The 15,845-nt window shown below is 47.4% G+C and overlaps 1 long non-coding RNA gene across 1 annotated transcript in view; it reads left to right on the plus strand.

Moving 5' to 3' along the window:
- The window catches only part of LOC144381014 (uncharacterized), a 93,155-nt gene extending 84,661 nt beyond the window's left edge, over nt 1-8,494 (plus strand). Inside the window, exons 3-4 of the long non-coding RNA XR_013445412.1 lie at nt 6,592-7,007; nt 8,164-8,494. This is a non-coding gene — a long non-coding RNA (uncharacterized LOC144381014). The remainder of the gene's footprint in view (nt 1-6,591; nt 7,008-8,163) is intronic.
- Nucleotides 8,495-15,845: the final 7,351 nt, after the last annotated feature.

Here is a 15,845-nt window from a genome sequence, read left to right on the forward strand (position 1 = left end):
TGAACACTCCTAGTGCTTCAGCATCTCCAGGTCAGGGCAGGAGGACCCCAAGGGTGCTTTTATGCATCTTTCTTATTTCCAGCTGATTCTAAGCACGGTCCTAAGAACAATTCAACAGTCTTCTTGGTTCTTTGGCCCTGAAAACACAGACCTGAGGCAGCTTCGGGTGATCTGCGAAAGACACGGGGCTTGAGGTCAAAAAACCTGCAACCGACCAGCTTTGTGACCTTGGGCAAGTCATTTTACCTCTCTGGGGCTCCTTGACACCGAGAGGCGGGGGGACCATGAAGTATCATAAAGATGACAGGAGAGCGGCCAGTTTTTAGGCCTGGCATCATCCCAGGCATATGAAAATCATCACCCTCTGATTCTTGTCTCATGGGTCCCATAAATGTCAAATTTGATGGGCTTTTTTTAGTGAGACCCAAAATGGCATTTTTGGACTTGACCCAACTTTGCAAAGTGAGGAAAAAAATCAGCCACAAGTCTTGTCACTTTCCTCTCCTGACTGCCGGAAGAATGTGAGCTCCCAAAGTCAGGGTGGTGGACTCCCCATGCCTCCCAGGGGCTGGGGGAGCCCCAGCCAGTTCGCGACTCACAGCCAGGATGGGACCCCTTCCGCTTCACACGATATTCTAATTTTTGGCATGTCCAATTGGTGATGGGATTCTAACAGTGAAGTTCTAACTGGCACAGCACGGGGATGGGGGGACAGGGGGGGAACGGAGGAGAGAAAGAGAAAGGAAGGGACATAACTCCACGTCGTGGGCTGGGAAAATGGGTAAATAAACGTGAAATGAATTTCCAGGAATAGAGACAAAGCTACAGACCAAAGGAGTACAGACCAAAGGAGGAAAGGCGCTTGGCTAGCTTGTTCCAGCAGACGGCCCCTTCCCTTCCCAGGTCTGGCTCCCCGGGCGCCTGCGGGCCCCCTCCCCAGCCGGCTCCACGCTGGGGAAGGGGAGACGACTCTGGAGCCCAGTGGCTCATTCATCTCCTGATAAACTGTTTATCTGAGTTTTAACGAGGGCGCCTCTCTTCCAGCCATGGAGACAGAAGCCTCCTCATGTTTAGCCTGCCCTGATGTGGGGGGCCTGGGGGTGGGGGGGCGCGACGCAGGCAGGCTGATCTTCGGCCCTTTCCTAGAGGCCCATGCTGCCTCTGCGCTTGGCCCTCAGCTCTCCTGCTTCCTGCTGCCTTTCCTCGGCTGGAGGCTGGGGCTAGGGTGGACTGGAGGTTTTCTTCTGGAAAGGAAAGTTTTCTGCAGTCCCTCTCTCTCCAGCCAACTGTCTTAAACATCGGCTCGTGTGCACACACACACACACACACACACACTCTCTCTCTCTCTCTCTCTCAATAAATTTAAACAAAACTTGATTCTGACTTGTGGGCTCGACCATGTGTGACCCAGTATCTCAAAAGGAAGATGAACAGAATGCCACAGCTACAGTATTGTTAGCGTGGGAAAGGATTCTCCAAAATGAGGGAGGGGCTGTTCCCTGAAAAGACAACTGTCACCAAGTTACTAGAAATTTAAACTCTACACACTTGGGGACCTGTTCCCACTGCCCACCACTCACCCTGATGGCTGCACACTTGTGCAGTTACTGAGACACTTGTTGAGGGGCATACCCCCCTGCCCCTCTGCACCCCCAACAACACATCGAGGAATGGTAAATGCAAGCACACCAGGGTGCACACCCGCCCCTCCTCCCACGGAGGTACACCACTCACGCACCCTCCCGCCCCTCCCTTTGCCACGTGGGTGGTAAATGTTTCTGGAGACAGTCCTCCTTAGCCACCTGCCATGAGGACTTCACACACAGCCCCCTCCTTCCCCCAAACACACAAGCACCCATTGCAGCCTAGGCTCACATTTCCCCCACATCCTCTCATCCTGCTGCCTCAGATAGGTATTTATTGAGATAATATAGTCTAGTCTGCCTTATCCCCTCAAAGACTCCAGATAACAAGGAGACAGGAGCTCAGTGGAGTAGAAAATAAAGTGAAAAACCACCTTACCCCATCTCAGGTGGGTGGGGTGACTCGCAGGTTCCAGCTACTGAATCCACCTAATGCAACATTACCACATCTCTGAAATTTTTTCCTAGCCCCTAACTCTGTCTCCTCGCCCTCCAACTATGGTGCAGCCTTGGAAAGGACTCACTGTGACCAACTCCTGTCACCCATCAGTCATACATCCATCTATTCATCAACCATGTACGCTGATTCCAGACACTCTGTTTGCCAAGGAATACATGGAGTCCCTTCTCTTGAGGAGCCCAATAACTACTGGGGAAAAGAGGGAAAACAAGCCAAGGATTACAATTTAGGATGTCTATTGCCATGATGAAGCATGGAATGTTGGGGTAGGGTTGGGGGGGGATCCGAAAAGGCTTCCCAGGAAATTTGATGTGTCCAATAGGAAGTCGTAGGCTAGAGGGTTGAGGAAGGGGCACTGGCTACATCACATTTTGGGCAATGGAAGGAGCAGACAACATAATCCGAATCCTGTAGACAAGTTGGCAGTGCTGTGTTAGGGCTTGAGCTCTAGAGGCTGGAAGACCAGGGGGCCCTTGTGTGGTGGACCCCTGAGGGTCTTAAGCACTTTGAAATCTAATTCAAACTTAAACCTAGGTGTAGAAATCCTTGAAAGAAATCTGGGGAACCATATTAATATGCTGATTATAGGTCCTCAATATTGTAAGACAGCCCCTATTAAAAACAAAACAACAAAACAAAACTTGATTCTGACTGAAATCTAGGCTGTTCAGCCCTTGAAACTTTGCTTTTAATCTCTGCAGGGATTATTTTATGTGCATGGAAAAATTCCTAAAAATATGATTATAAATTATTACTTGTAACGATCAGCCCTAAAGAATAAGATAAGTGGGTGGGGTGAAGAGGGGAGAGAAAATCACTTTTTACTTTACATTATCTTTAAGTAAATCTTAAAAAAAGAGTAGAGCACTCATTATTTTCGTATTTAAGGAAAAATCAACAAAAGATTAAAACCTGTGCATTTAGAGGAAATAACTTGCCCCCAAGTAACCATTAGGCTGGAGATGGTGTTGAAAGTTCTTCATGTTGAGTAGAGTTTTGAAGCCAGCACATGGTTTGCAGGGCGGGGCCAACCTGTATTCTTAGCCCATCTTTGTTTCAGGTTTGTTAACTGGTTCAACGCTCCTGTAGGATTGCAAGGTGAGGAAGAAGCCCGCTTGAGGAGGTTTCGTGTGCAGGGGAGTGTGTTGGGTGCATGCCTAGAAATATGTGACAAACACGGTTTCATGACACTTTAATTTCCCGTCTTAGGCATCCACAGAGAAACCAGACTGCTTTCAAAATAAAATGATACCCACGTCAAAACCCACCACTGGGCTGAGAAAGAAAACAAAACCTAAAATGCGTCAAAAACCAATCTCATGCTGGATCAAAACTCTGCAGTCTGGAATGAGTTTGGGGTGGGGGCTGGGGACCGGAAGTCAGTCACCTGAGTTGAGGGTTTGGAGGATGGGGTTGCCAAACAAGTGCATGAGTGGCTTTCTGTTCTAGTTGCTAGACTTAGAAACAAGAAGACAAGTTTAACGTGGGCTGGGAATTCACCACCTGCCCTGCAAGAATTACCTTATCTACATCATCCGGGAGCTTCTGGAGAAGGGATAATTATCTCCCCGTTTTATAGATATGGAAATTGGGTCCAGGGAGGGGAGGAAACTTCCCAGGGCCACATTCTTTGACTTAAAGATCAGCTAAGAAGGCGGAGAGAGGCATTTTAGGTCGGAGGTGTGGACACAGGGGACTTCCTAAAGGGACTGATCTTTGTTGGCCTATTACTGTTCTCTTGATCTGAATCCATATTTGACTTACCTCAGAGGTCGTGGGCACCAGCAGGCTAGGGAGATTTACTTTGGGCAGTGACTTTTGGCAACCTGGTCAAGTCTGGGCAAGGGCTCATTTCATTATCCCCTCCCCCACCCTGCCCATGGTCCCACCCTCCATAATGGAGCATGACTGTAGTAAAACGAGGCTTTTGATCAAGCTTCTCCACATCACTTTCAAGACAAATAATGTCTCAGAAACCCCCAACTGCTTTTATTTTTCTTATATCTAAGGTTTCACCTTAGTGTCTTTACCCAGCTTCATTTAAAAAATGTCTTCAATTGAGGGAGAAAAAAAATCACGGCATTTCGTTATTGTAATTCACAAAACATACCTTCAGAAAATGAAAGCAGCTTCAAAGTTAGATAAACAAGCACCTTAAATTTTTAGAAGGCGTTCCTTACCGTCCCTCTAACTCATCAGGCATCCCCCCCCCACTGCCCCCCCTCGCCCGTCCAACCACAACAATTTTCCAGTCTTTTCTTTTGCATAGTAAATTAAATTCATAAGAAAATGTACTAGTTGAAATACAAATAAAAGTAAATATAACAGCGATTAGTTCTTCACCAGTACGGGTGGTGGGTATAATCGTGTTTCACCACAGGATTTTTCTAGGGTCTGGTTTATTATTTGTAGGATTTTTAGAAAAAACTAGTCTATGTTCTTTATATATAAATTTTAAAAAGTTTTTTTTTTTTTCCACCATGGTAGAGAAAGAGAATGGATAAGGTGAGGGACAAGAGGCCCCTTGGTCCCCTCCCCACGCACCGAATCCAGTGCACTACAATTTCAGACAAGTGTTTCTTTCCTCACACAAAGGCTTAACCATGTTAACTAGTTAATGTAAAGCTTGATTAAACTCGCAAAGATAATCCTTAAAATGCTGGGAGAAGGGCCCCTGAAGTGCCTGGAGGTGGCAGGGAGGGGGTGGGCCAGTAATGAGGCAAGGTTGTGGTTCCAAACTCATTTTCACTTTGCATTGTTTCAAAAGTGAATGATTGCAGTGGTTCAGCAAAATACATTGAGAAAAATGCAAAGCTGCCTCCCTCGCCTCCTCTAGGATTTGAGTCACCACAGATGAGCCTTTAAATGTAATAAGAGGCATCGTAATTATCATGCCATGGGGGTAAGAAAATCCTGGCAGATCACATTTTACAGAACTCTGCTTTTCTTTCAAGGCTCTAGCTCAGGAGCATAGGCAGCCACATTTGAGACTCAATGTTTATGGCTTAGGCCTCTTCCAAGGCATGCATGGTGACTTCTGAGGTAGTCTTATTATCGGTGGGTGATTTCAATGTGCTTCTAAATATTTTGACAGCCAGGCAAGCCTTGCGGCACTTGTCCTCTCTTAAGGACTACGGGGTTGTCGTTGGTTGTGGGGTGGGGGTTTGGTGTGGCCTCTGACTCGTCCCTGATAGCAGTTCTTCCTCATCCCACAGCTATTGGGGTCCTACGTGAAGCCCTCATCTCTCACTAAAGGGAACTAAATTGGCCACTGAGAAAGAGGGCTTGCAGGTAATACTGGCCGGCCCAAGGCAAGAGAGCTCCTACTGACGTGCCCTGAAACATCCTCATTTCTCTCCAAAGCTTAGTAGTACTCCTGAAGGAGAAACAGGCTAAAATAAACGTGTATATAGAAAGGGAATTATTTATAATTGGTTCAAAACCTGTACGGAGTCTCCTGGTCACTCTCAAGATGAAGTTATGATATTGGATGGCTTTGCCAGTGTGACTCCCACCTACCTTTCCCCATCGCCTCTTTCCACTCTTGGCTCTTCACCTTATATTTAGCTTGTCTGGAACTGCTTAGAGGTCTCTACACAGAGCCTGCTCTTCCTCCCTGTGGTGTGTTCGCTCTACTCACTCTCTCCCTTTTGCAAAATCATTTGCAACTTTCTAAATTCTGCTTAAACATCACCTCTTCCATTCTGCATTCCGTCTGGGTGGAATTGCTCCCTCCTCTCAAATGCTACCACATTCTGGACCTTCCTCTGCCTGACGGATGCATTCCGGGCAGTTGTCTCTCTCGACCGCTAGACAGCAAGCTCTTTATGGAATCCACCTCCGCATTTCCAGTGTCTCATTCTGTGCTTGTCTACAGCGTTGGCATCGCATACAGTGCCTAGTAGTGTACACAGTAGGTGCCTAGTGAATGAAGGAATCCCTGAACTTGTTTAACTGCCTTTGGGGACTGTCATGGATGCAGGTAGCGGGTGGAGGGAAACCATGGTGGTTAAAACTATGCCCATCTCTTAACTGATGCAGCAAATCCAGACAGCGATAGCTTATAATATTTGATCTTTTCTTAGAAATCAGATCCCTCAGAGGTATCTGGAAAATAAAAACACCCATTTGACCAAAAGAGATGCCTGGTTGTTGTACACCAGTCCCCTTCGGCAGCCTGAATCCTCACAAATTAGCAGCTCTCTACCTCAAGGTCCGCCGACTTTGGCAGCAGAAGCAAGCCAGGGCAAGAGGTGGGGGGGTGGTGAAGAGGGGTTGGCTCTCTCCCAGGAAGCTGCAGCTTGGGTGGGGGTCGGTGAGTAGGCGAATGATCCGGGCTCATTCTGGGGAGGCACAGCTGCTGTGACACATCAGACTAAACTCAGCCCCTGCCTGAGGAAAGGAAGGTGGTGGAATCCCCACCCCCATCCCTGAGACCCCAGAATCCAGTCCTTGTTGGAATGATTTTCTCTCCCTTCCACCCTCCAGCTCCCAGGACCTGCTGTCTTCTTGAAGAGGTGGATTCAGAAGCCATTTCCAAAAGGGCAGAAGAGCCCCAATCTCTCTGAAGACCAGGCTCCCTTTGGTGGGCGATTCCTCTTTGTGTGGTCAAAGAGCCTGGCACACCGTGTGGCCCACTCCGCTCACTCAGGGTGATTGGCTCATGATTCAGTTCACTGGCAGCACTGAGTAGGCCCAATTCCGTAAACATCCTTAGGTGCTCTAAGCTGCCATTCCTTAGGCACAACTGTCCAGATAACCAAGTCAGACGCACCCCTCTGGGTATTCTTTTCTCAGCCTGAATGACACAGCCCAGTGCACGAGCTTCTCAGGGCGGTGCAACATCACTCGCGTTCTGTCCACCGGGCACAAAGGCCAACGCTTTGAAGAAGAAATGGATTAAGGTATTGGATTACAGTTTCCGTAGCCAGGCTCAGGGCCTGAGCTGAATGTCCTCCCCCAAGTAGGGTGACTTGGCAGAACACTCTAGTCCTCCCTCCCTCCTTCCTTTCCTCGGGTCTCTGCTGCCCTCCAGCCAGAGGGAAGGTCTAAGGGAGACCCTCCCTCCCCATGACTTCAATCAACGTTTTAGCAAAGAGTACATGGAGTCACATTTCTTTCTCACACTTCCGTACATGTTCTGTCCTACCCCGTGGCAGCGTGAAGGTGTGGGCAAGAAGAGCCAGTGGGTACTATGAGTGAGTACCCACTGCACAAGTACTGAGTGCAAGATAAGGACAGCTGGGCACGGGCAACAGCTCCACAAGAAAATTGATGTTAACCTCTTTCTTCTCGGCCTCTCCTTCTTACCAATCACCCCCTCTTTCCGACCAACGATTTCTTGCTCTGTGCCTGGTACAGGGCATCATAGTTATCTCATTTAGCCCTCAAAGCCTCTCAGTTTATAAGCAAGGACACTAAAACCCGGGAAGGTCAGGTGGCTTGACCAAGATCACTCCAAATAGACAGTGGCATTAACTATAGTTTAACTCTCTGCCTAACCCCAAAGCTTGCGGTCTATTCTTTGTGGCCTCTTTCTGTGTCATCTGGGATTCTGCTTCTGGTGTTCCTTACATGACTAACAAGTAGGGAAGGTGGTGGTGGGAGTGGGGAGAGATACAAGGTGACCCACAAGATGTATAAATTATCAATGGATACAAATATACTTGGTAAAGCTTATAATGAATGGGAATTATACACACTAGGTGGGGGACAGTGGTTACCTCTGGAGAAAAGACAGGGTAAAATACTTGGTGGATATTTATGTGTCTTTAGAACATTTCTTTTTTAGTATTTTTATTTATTTTTTGAAATTCCAGTATAGAGGCACCTGGGTGGCTCAGATGGTTAAGCGTCTGCCTTCAGCTCAGGTCATGATCCCAGGGTCCTGGGATCGAGCCCCGCATCGGGCTCCCTGCTCCGCAGGAAGTCTGCTTCTCCCTCTCCCACTCCCCCTGCTTGTGTTCCCTCTCTCGCTGTGTCTCTCTCTGTCAAATAAATAAGTAAAATCTTAAAAAAAAAATTCCAGTATAATTAATATACAATATTATATTATTTCAGGTGTACAATATAATGGATTCGGGACGCCTGGGTGGTTCAGTCGTTAAGCGTCTGCCTTCGGCTCAGGTCATGGTCCCAGGGTCCTGGGATCGAGCCCCGCATCGGGCTCACTGCTCCGCGGGAAGCCTGCTTCTCCCTCTCCCACTCCCCCTGCTTGTGTTCCCACTCTCGCTGTCTCTCTCTCTGTTGAATAAATAAATAAAATCTTTAAAACAACAACAAACAAACAAACAAAAATATAATGGATTCAACAACCGTACACAGTACTCAGTGCTCATCATGATCCGTATACTCTTAACCACCTTCACTTACTTTACCCACCCTCTTTGCCCCCCTCCCCTCTGGCAATCATCAGTTTGTTCTCTGTATTTAAGAGTGTTTTCTTGTTTGTCTCTCTTTTCTTTTCTTTTCTCTCTTTTTTTAAAAGAGAGATCTATCAAAGCAAACATAAAACAAATAAAAATTTTTGGTGTCCAACAGCACAGCGAGATGCCATGTCATATCCAAGAGAATGGTTGTTATTAAAAAAAGTAGCAAGTGTTGATGAGGATGTGGAAAAATTGGAACCCCCCCTTGTGCACTGCTGGTGGGAAACAATGCAGCCACCATAAAAAAAAAAAAAACAAACAAGGTGGTAAAAAATAAAATATAGATTGACCGTATGATCCAACAATGTCCCTAAGGTTTATACCTTAAAGAACTGAAAGCAGGGACTTGAACAGATATTTGAACACTCATGTTCACAGCAGTGTTATTCACCATAGCCAAAGGTGGAAACAATTCAAGTGTTTGGCAGATGAGCACGATGTGGTAGATATGCACAATGGAGTATTACTCAGCCTTAAGAAGGAAGGAAATCCTGACACGTGTGATAGCATGGATGAACCTTGAAGACGTGCTTAGTGAAATAAGCCACTCACAAAAGGATAAAGACTGTATGATTCCACTTCTATGAGGTACTCAGAGTAATCACATTCATAGAATCTGGAAGGTGCAGGCTGGCTGCCAAGGGCTGGGGCCTGGGGAATGGGGAGTGTTGAACCCGTACAGTTTCAGTTTGGGAAGATGAGAAAGTTCTGGAGATGGGTGGTGGTGATGGTGGCACAACAATGGGAATGTACCTGATGCCACCGAATTGCACATTTATAATGGTTAAAATGGGGATTTTTACATGATGTCTATTTTACCATAATAATAAAAAAAAATCTTTGGTGTCCAGCTTGGGAAGAGTAGAAGAGCTTTGTAAACAGTCTCCGCCGTGTGCAATCTTTCCTTAGCTTGGTCCCCATCAGGGGACATCGGACCCAGATTGAAGCGAGAAGCCCTCCCCCGGGGGGGTGGGGGGGGTGAGTACTGTGGGCAGGCCGCTTTCTTGACTCCGGTGGGCCAGGAGCTTGGTGCAAAGCACATTTCTCCATTCTCTCTTCCGTCCCTCTTCCGTCACTCTGCCAAGCACTGGACACTTTGAGGCTCAGAGGAAGTTCATCTGAAAATAAAAGCAGTCCTTCAGGGGTCCATATGGATTGAAATCCTCCCTTCCTGGTGGACTCTGAGGCCGAAGCTTGACTGCAGCCAGCCCCCTGAGTATAGTAACAGCCCTGTCAGCCAAGGCAAATCTGCCCGACCTCAAAATCCCAAATTAGCACCTGGCCCTTGATAGGGCAACTTTGGTTTAAAGTTTAAGTGAAACCTTGACAGTCCTCCGGCCCTGAGGGGAGGCCTGGGGCTGCTCTCATAGGATGCTCTTTCTTCACAGGAATGCCGTGGTGTGTACAGTGTGGTGTCTGCAGTCAATTCCTACAACTGCAATTAGGGCTTTCAATGGAGGTGTCAGCCGCATTCAAAGGCGGACCGGTCTCACCCATGAAATTCATAATGGGATAAAAGTTCCATTCTGGGACTGACAACTTCAAATGGAATTTGGTGTAATCTTTTATTTGTTTACAGGGTTGTGGGAGTGGGGGGGGGCGGCTCTGAAAATCCCACCTCACCCTGCACTCCCCACCCCCACCCTCACGCCCCCCGAAGCTTCCAGGGATAAAAATGAGGGTTGGGATTACATTTGGAGGGAAGCAAGGCTATATTTAAATATGCTTTGGAAAGTGTGGCTCCGTGTCTGAGGCGGTCCAGAGCCACGGGCTTCATCCAGCCTGGCATGGGACATTCCAAAGAATCATTTTGAGACCTTGTGCTAATTGGTTCCAATTTATCAGTTCCAATTTCTCATGGAGCAGGGCCGGGTCTGAATGCTCGATGCTCTCCGAGGGAACAACGCGCTGGATTCCCTCCAGGAGCCCAAGGAGCCTTCTTCCATACTTTGCCCGATCTACACTGATGACCTCTGCTGTTTAATTAATTCTCGAATGCCCCTTCTTTTCAACCTGAGCTTCCCCAAGTCATTATTCCATTAGCTGCCTCTTGGTGGATCTTTCAGTGACTTCAGTTCATCTTCTTTACACAAAAGCGGAGGCTTTTTGCGGTATTAAGTGAGCCCGGAGAGCCGGGGGCGGAGGGGGGGGGGGCGGATTTATTTGTAATTACAGTAGGCTTCTCGCTCCCATCGCGTTCTGCCCATTCACAGGCTCCGGCCAGGGCTGGCGCCAAGGTCTCCAAGTTGCCCTGTGTTTATGTCATTGAGCTGAGGACAATATTTCAGTGTGGAGCCAAGCCACAGGGATCCACTCTATAAAACCCTCACTAAAAATAGACGCTCCAACCCCTGCCCAGCCCCCTCCCCGCCTGCGCGACTCCCCCACGCCTGCCCCCAGCGCTGGAAGCACCCATTTTCAATCCGCAGGGAGACAGGCGTGCCAAATCGGACGATCGCAGCTCTGGGGGCCCGGGAGCTCCTTGCTTCCCCAGGAGTTGTAACGCAGAATAAAAGGCGTCAATTAGCAGCCTTTAGAGTTGACAGGGCAATTAAAGCTAAATTGCTAGACAGAGGGAGAGCTAGAAGAAGGGAAGGAGAGAGAGAGATTGAGAGAGGGAGGGAGGGACAGAGAGAGGGAGACAGATTTCCAATATATTTTTGGTGACAGCTGCATTTTTGAGGAGGCTGAGCCTCTCAAACTACAACTGGCTGTTTGGATATATTTTCACTTGCGAAGTGATATTTTCAGCGAACACTGATACTCCCAGTTTATTACACTTTTCATGTTAGATCTGAGCTGCTCGGGAAAATTAAAACAAACAGAGCAAAAAGATCTTGGATCTTGTCTTTACAAACGCTCCCAAGCCGCCTGAGTCCCGATGCACCCATTTCCTTGCAGGGTAAGTTAGATGCAATATGAAATTGTGAGGGTAGATGCATGGGTGGGAGGGGCAACGCTCTAAAGCAGGTTTGGGAGTTCCCAGAGCTTAGAGCTGGTGACTTGGTCATCACACCTCTGCACACTTTCTGTTGTCAGCTTGCTTTCCTAGCCTAGGACCCCAAGGTTATAAAACTATTGGGAAATAGTCTTTTTTTTTGGTCTATTCCCGAGTGACCTTCCTTCACAGTCAGGCTTTGGTTTGGGATTTGGGAGGGCCTCAGACTGCCTTATGCAGATGGGAATTCCTAACAAGGGCAGTATTGATTTTGATTCACTGTTGCAACACAGGAGTTCAGGGAAATGGATTCAATGCATGGGGGTGGGCACCAGAGAGGAATACAAGGTGATCAGAGGAGAAGTCAGTCTGGGGGAAGCACCTTCAGGCCTCCTGCCCTCCCCTGGCCCCTAGCCCAGGGAGGAAACAGTGACTACAGTTCCTGGGAGGATGCTCTAAAAGTCACCCTTGCTTTGCTGACCCTCAGTTCAGTGTCCCCTCCTACAACCAGAATCCTTGTCTCTTTATCCTCTCTCACTCATTAAGAAGAACTACCATTTCTACAACACCTCCCTGTTCCTGGCACCGGGTGGAGGGTTTCCCATGTGCCGAAGGCGAGGTAGGTGCTATTATTGTGTCTAGGTTATGTAAGAGGAACCGGAGGCTGAGACAGATTCACTAACTTGTTCAAGGTCACCCAGTGGGTAAGTGGGGAAGCTGGGGTTGGAACCAGATGGAAGCCTAAAGACTAAAGTCTAAAGTCTGAAGACTTGCTGGTCTTAGGACACTGGTGATACTGTGAGGACAAAGTTCACTCAACAGGCTCAGAATCAACAGTTTTGAGCTGAAGGGATCTGAGAGCGACATTTAGCGGAGGGTGTCTCAAACGAGGGTCCAGGGCTCCTGGACTTCTGAGAACCTATTCTTGAGAGCAGAATGACATTTTTTTCTAGCTCAAGCCCCACCATTTACAGCTCAGCAAGGTGAGGCACCAGAAAAGGTCACACAGTTATGGCAGATGAGGTCACAACCAAGATTACATCTCTGCCCGGGACTATTTCTGTGAACAAGTAGAATTCCCTAGCACTGGATTTATAGGTCTGCTAGTATAGCTTGATTGAAGCCCCTTAGGGCAAAGGCTGATTCTAGGGGCTTTAATAGATATTTGATGACTGAATGTGTAAAAGCAATTTACCAGTGGTTACAGGTAGGTTAACATTTGCTATGTTAATTGCAGACCGACGTTACCTGCGCTCACGAGTGCCGATATTTGATCACAGTTCAGTCTGCTAATCTCAATCGTTTAAATCAGGTAAAATCGCCTTTCTGTGTATACCTGAGTTCTTCTCCATTCATTTCACATTCGGTAATTTTTTATAGAGTGCCTCATATGGATCAGGCACCGTTCCAGATTAGAAACAAAACAGATTAATCCCCCACTCTCCTCCCCACTAACCTGCTTTGTGAGGTATCGCTGTGCCAGATTGCTATTTTGGTGAGGTTTGGATGGCGAGAGGCCCAGTTGAGTTTTTCCAACTTGGAGGCAATTATTGTGTCTAATGTTTTCGTTTGTTTGCTTGTTTTCTTATTTTCTTCTATTATGCCTAAATGAATTTTTTCACCTTAAAATTTTTTTTTAAATTTAAAAACGACGAGATAACATCTTGTAAGAAAATAAAATAATGCAGAAGTATAAAAAGTAAAACCATGAAAGTCTCCCCCACCTGTTCCTTGAGTGGCCAGCGTGTTTGATGGTTTGATGGTGTATATTCTTCCCTCCGTGGTATGCGTACATGGTAGTCATACAATATATAGTATATACTCTTGTGTTCAAGTGGAGGTATGGGGCGGCAACAATTCAGTTATTGGGCAGGATAATCACAACGGTAGTTTTGTAACCTACACCTGCTGGCATCTTTTATAGGCCTCTCAAGATATCATAAAGACCAGAAATTTCAAAATTGAATTTTAATAATGTTCAGAAAAGAAGAGCGCAAGGCACCTCTCACAGCCCATTCTCCTTGCTTCACCTTACCTGAAATCACAGGCTCAGGACAGCCCAGGCCTCTACTTGAGGCCCAAAGGATGGGCCTCAATCTGAGTTACTTTTTTCCCCCTTTCTTTTCCTTTTTTTTTTTTTTAAAGTGTTTGATCCTATTGCTCATGTTATTTTGCACCATGGATATATTTATTTATTTAGCAACATGGATGTATGTCCGTGATTCTACCATCAGAAGAGCTCATTCTTTTTAATGGCTGTATGCTCTTTCATGAGGTATCATGATTAGAAAAAACAATGTTTTACTAATAAGGAGCATTTGGGTTTTTTCCCATTTCTTTTTTGCTATTCTAGACAAAGCTGCAATGGAACAGCTTTGATACATGTCCTCTGCTTTATTCATGTGAATATTTCTTTAGGATAGATTCCTAGAAGTGAATTGTTGAATCTAAGGGTTCATGCATTTGTAATTTCGATACTGCCAATTTCCCTTAAAACACATAACAGTTTGTACACCGAACCGAAGAGTGACCTTGACCCTCACTTATTACGATGGGCATTTTCGCTGTTCATGAAGGTCGCTGCAGGAGTTGGCCAGTGGGACAGGCTCAATGACAGATCTACCGGTGGGGGAGGAAAGTCAAACCAACACTGTCCTAAGAATTCAGCTTTTGTTAAGTCTCCCTGAAAACAACCATTCCCAGCAAAAGTAGATTAGAAGGAGGGATGAGAAGGCCACCTGGTGTCTGGCACTAACTAGCTATATTGCCTGGAGCAGGTCACTACCTGGAAATCCAAGGACCTCAGGTCCCTAACATGCTGAGCAGGATCACATCCTGTACTCTTCAAACCTCACAGGGTTGCTGTGAAGCTAACACACCCTCTGTGGTATGGGAAAGCGTTCCGCAGGGATGACTACTGTCCCGATACAGATATAGAGAGCAATGTGGAGAGTATTTAAGTCTATGCATGGATATCAAATGGCAATAGAAAGAGGCTCTGGTGTCTGTTTGGGGAGAGTGCCCTGGGTTGAGTTCCTAAACCATGTTTCTTCGAGCTTCAGAGAATGTGATGAGTAGCGAGGAGCTGCTGGGGATCCTTTATACTGGTGTGAGGCAGTTGGGGGGAGAATGACAGAACGGTGTGAAATGTCCAAGACCGTGAGGGTAACGGTTGCATCTGCTGGACTTGGTCCATAGTAGGCCCTTAAGACATGGGGAGTGGATGCATGAACGGTGCTCACTTACAGCCCAACAGCACGAGGACGCCTTTGACCTTGAGTGGCAGACCACGCGCCAGCCCCGTCTATTTTGTTCTCTGATGTCATGCCAGGATGCATGCTGATGCTAGCACTGTGTGCCTGACTCGAGGGAAGTCCACAGTCAATGGACTCCACCCTCTGCGTCTGGACCCTCCCTTTGTGGCACAGTTCATATTGATTCCCCGACCTCCCCACCCCCTTTTTGGGGTGTGTGTGGCGTAGGGGACAATCCTGTGTCTTCATTGCAGGCAGACACAACTGTGCTCCGATTTCCCCTTTGCCACCTCCTTTGTTGTCTGATATGGGACAGAGTGCTCACCCTGGCTCAGCACCGCTTTCCCCACCAGTAGAAGAGACCTAATACTAACTGTCTTAGGGTTCTCGGGAGCTCCAGGTGAAATGACGCTGTGGGGTCCAATGTTTCTGTCCAGTGTTTCTGATCCACCCCAGTGAGGTGCTTCAGATGGTCCTCCTTCACATCATTTTAGTTGAATGTTAATGACGGCAATAACTAACATTTGGTTCGTTCCAACTTCCAAACCCCCGTAACCACTTTAATGCTATTCCTCCTATAAGATGTCATGAAAATGGGCCTCCGAGAGGAGATGGAGCTTCCCCAAACTCCCGCTGCAAGAAGTGGTGTAGCTGCATTTCTGCACCAGGCCACCTCCCTCTGGGTAATTCTGTGCTGCTTTTCTCACTTGGCTCCTCTTCCAGCCTCACGGGCCCATGGGCATTCGTCAAGTTCTGAAGCAAATGGAACCCATCATCTGGGTAAGTATGAGGAGATCTCGCCTCCTTACTGGCTCCAATCCTGCTGAGTTCCACCTGCCTTCTTTCCTTAGAGCCTGAGGAGGACCAGGGAGCTGGAAGGGTGTGGAGTCCTTAAGTTAACAAGCCTTAAAATAGGGCCTATCCCCAAGGCAGCCTATCTTTTTGAAGTCAGGGGTGGGAGATGATCTCATGGGGGAGCAGGTCCCCAGGGAAGAGTGAGGTTAAAGAAAGCCAGACTAAGGATGACCTCCGGACACTGGCCTCTCCCTTCTGGCCTCCATCCATCACTGCTCCTCTCGCCCGGCGTCTCCAGTCTCCTGGGGGACGGCTGTCTCCTCCTTT

Source organism: Halichoerus grypus, chromosome 2 (genome assembly GCF_964656455.1).
Source record: "Halichoerus grypus chromosome 2, mHalGry1.hap1.1, whole genome shotgun sequence".
Taxonomy (NCBI): Eukaryota; Metazoa; Chordata; class Mammalia; order Carnivora; family Phocidae; genus Halichoerus; species Halichoerus grypus.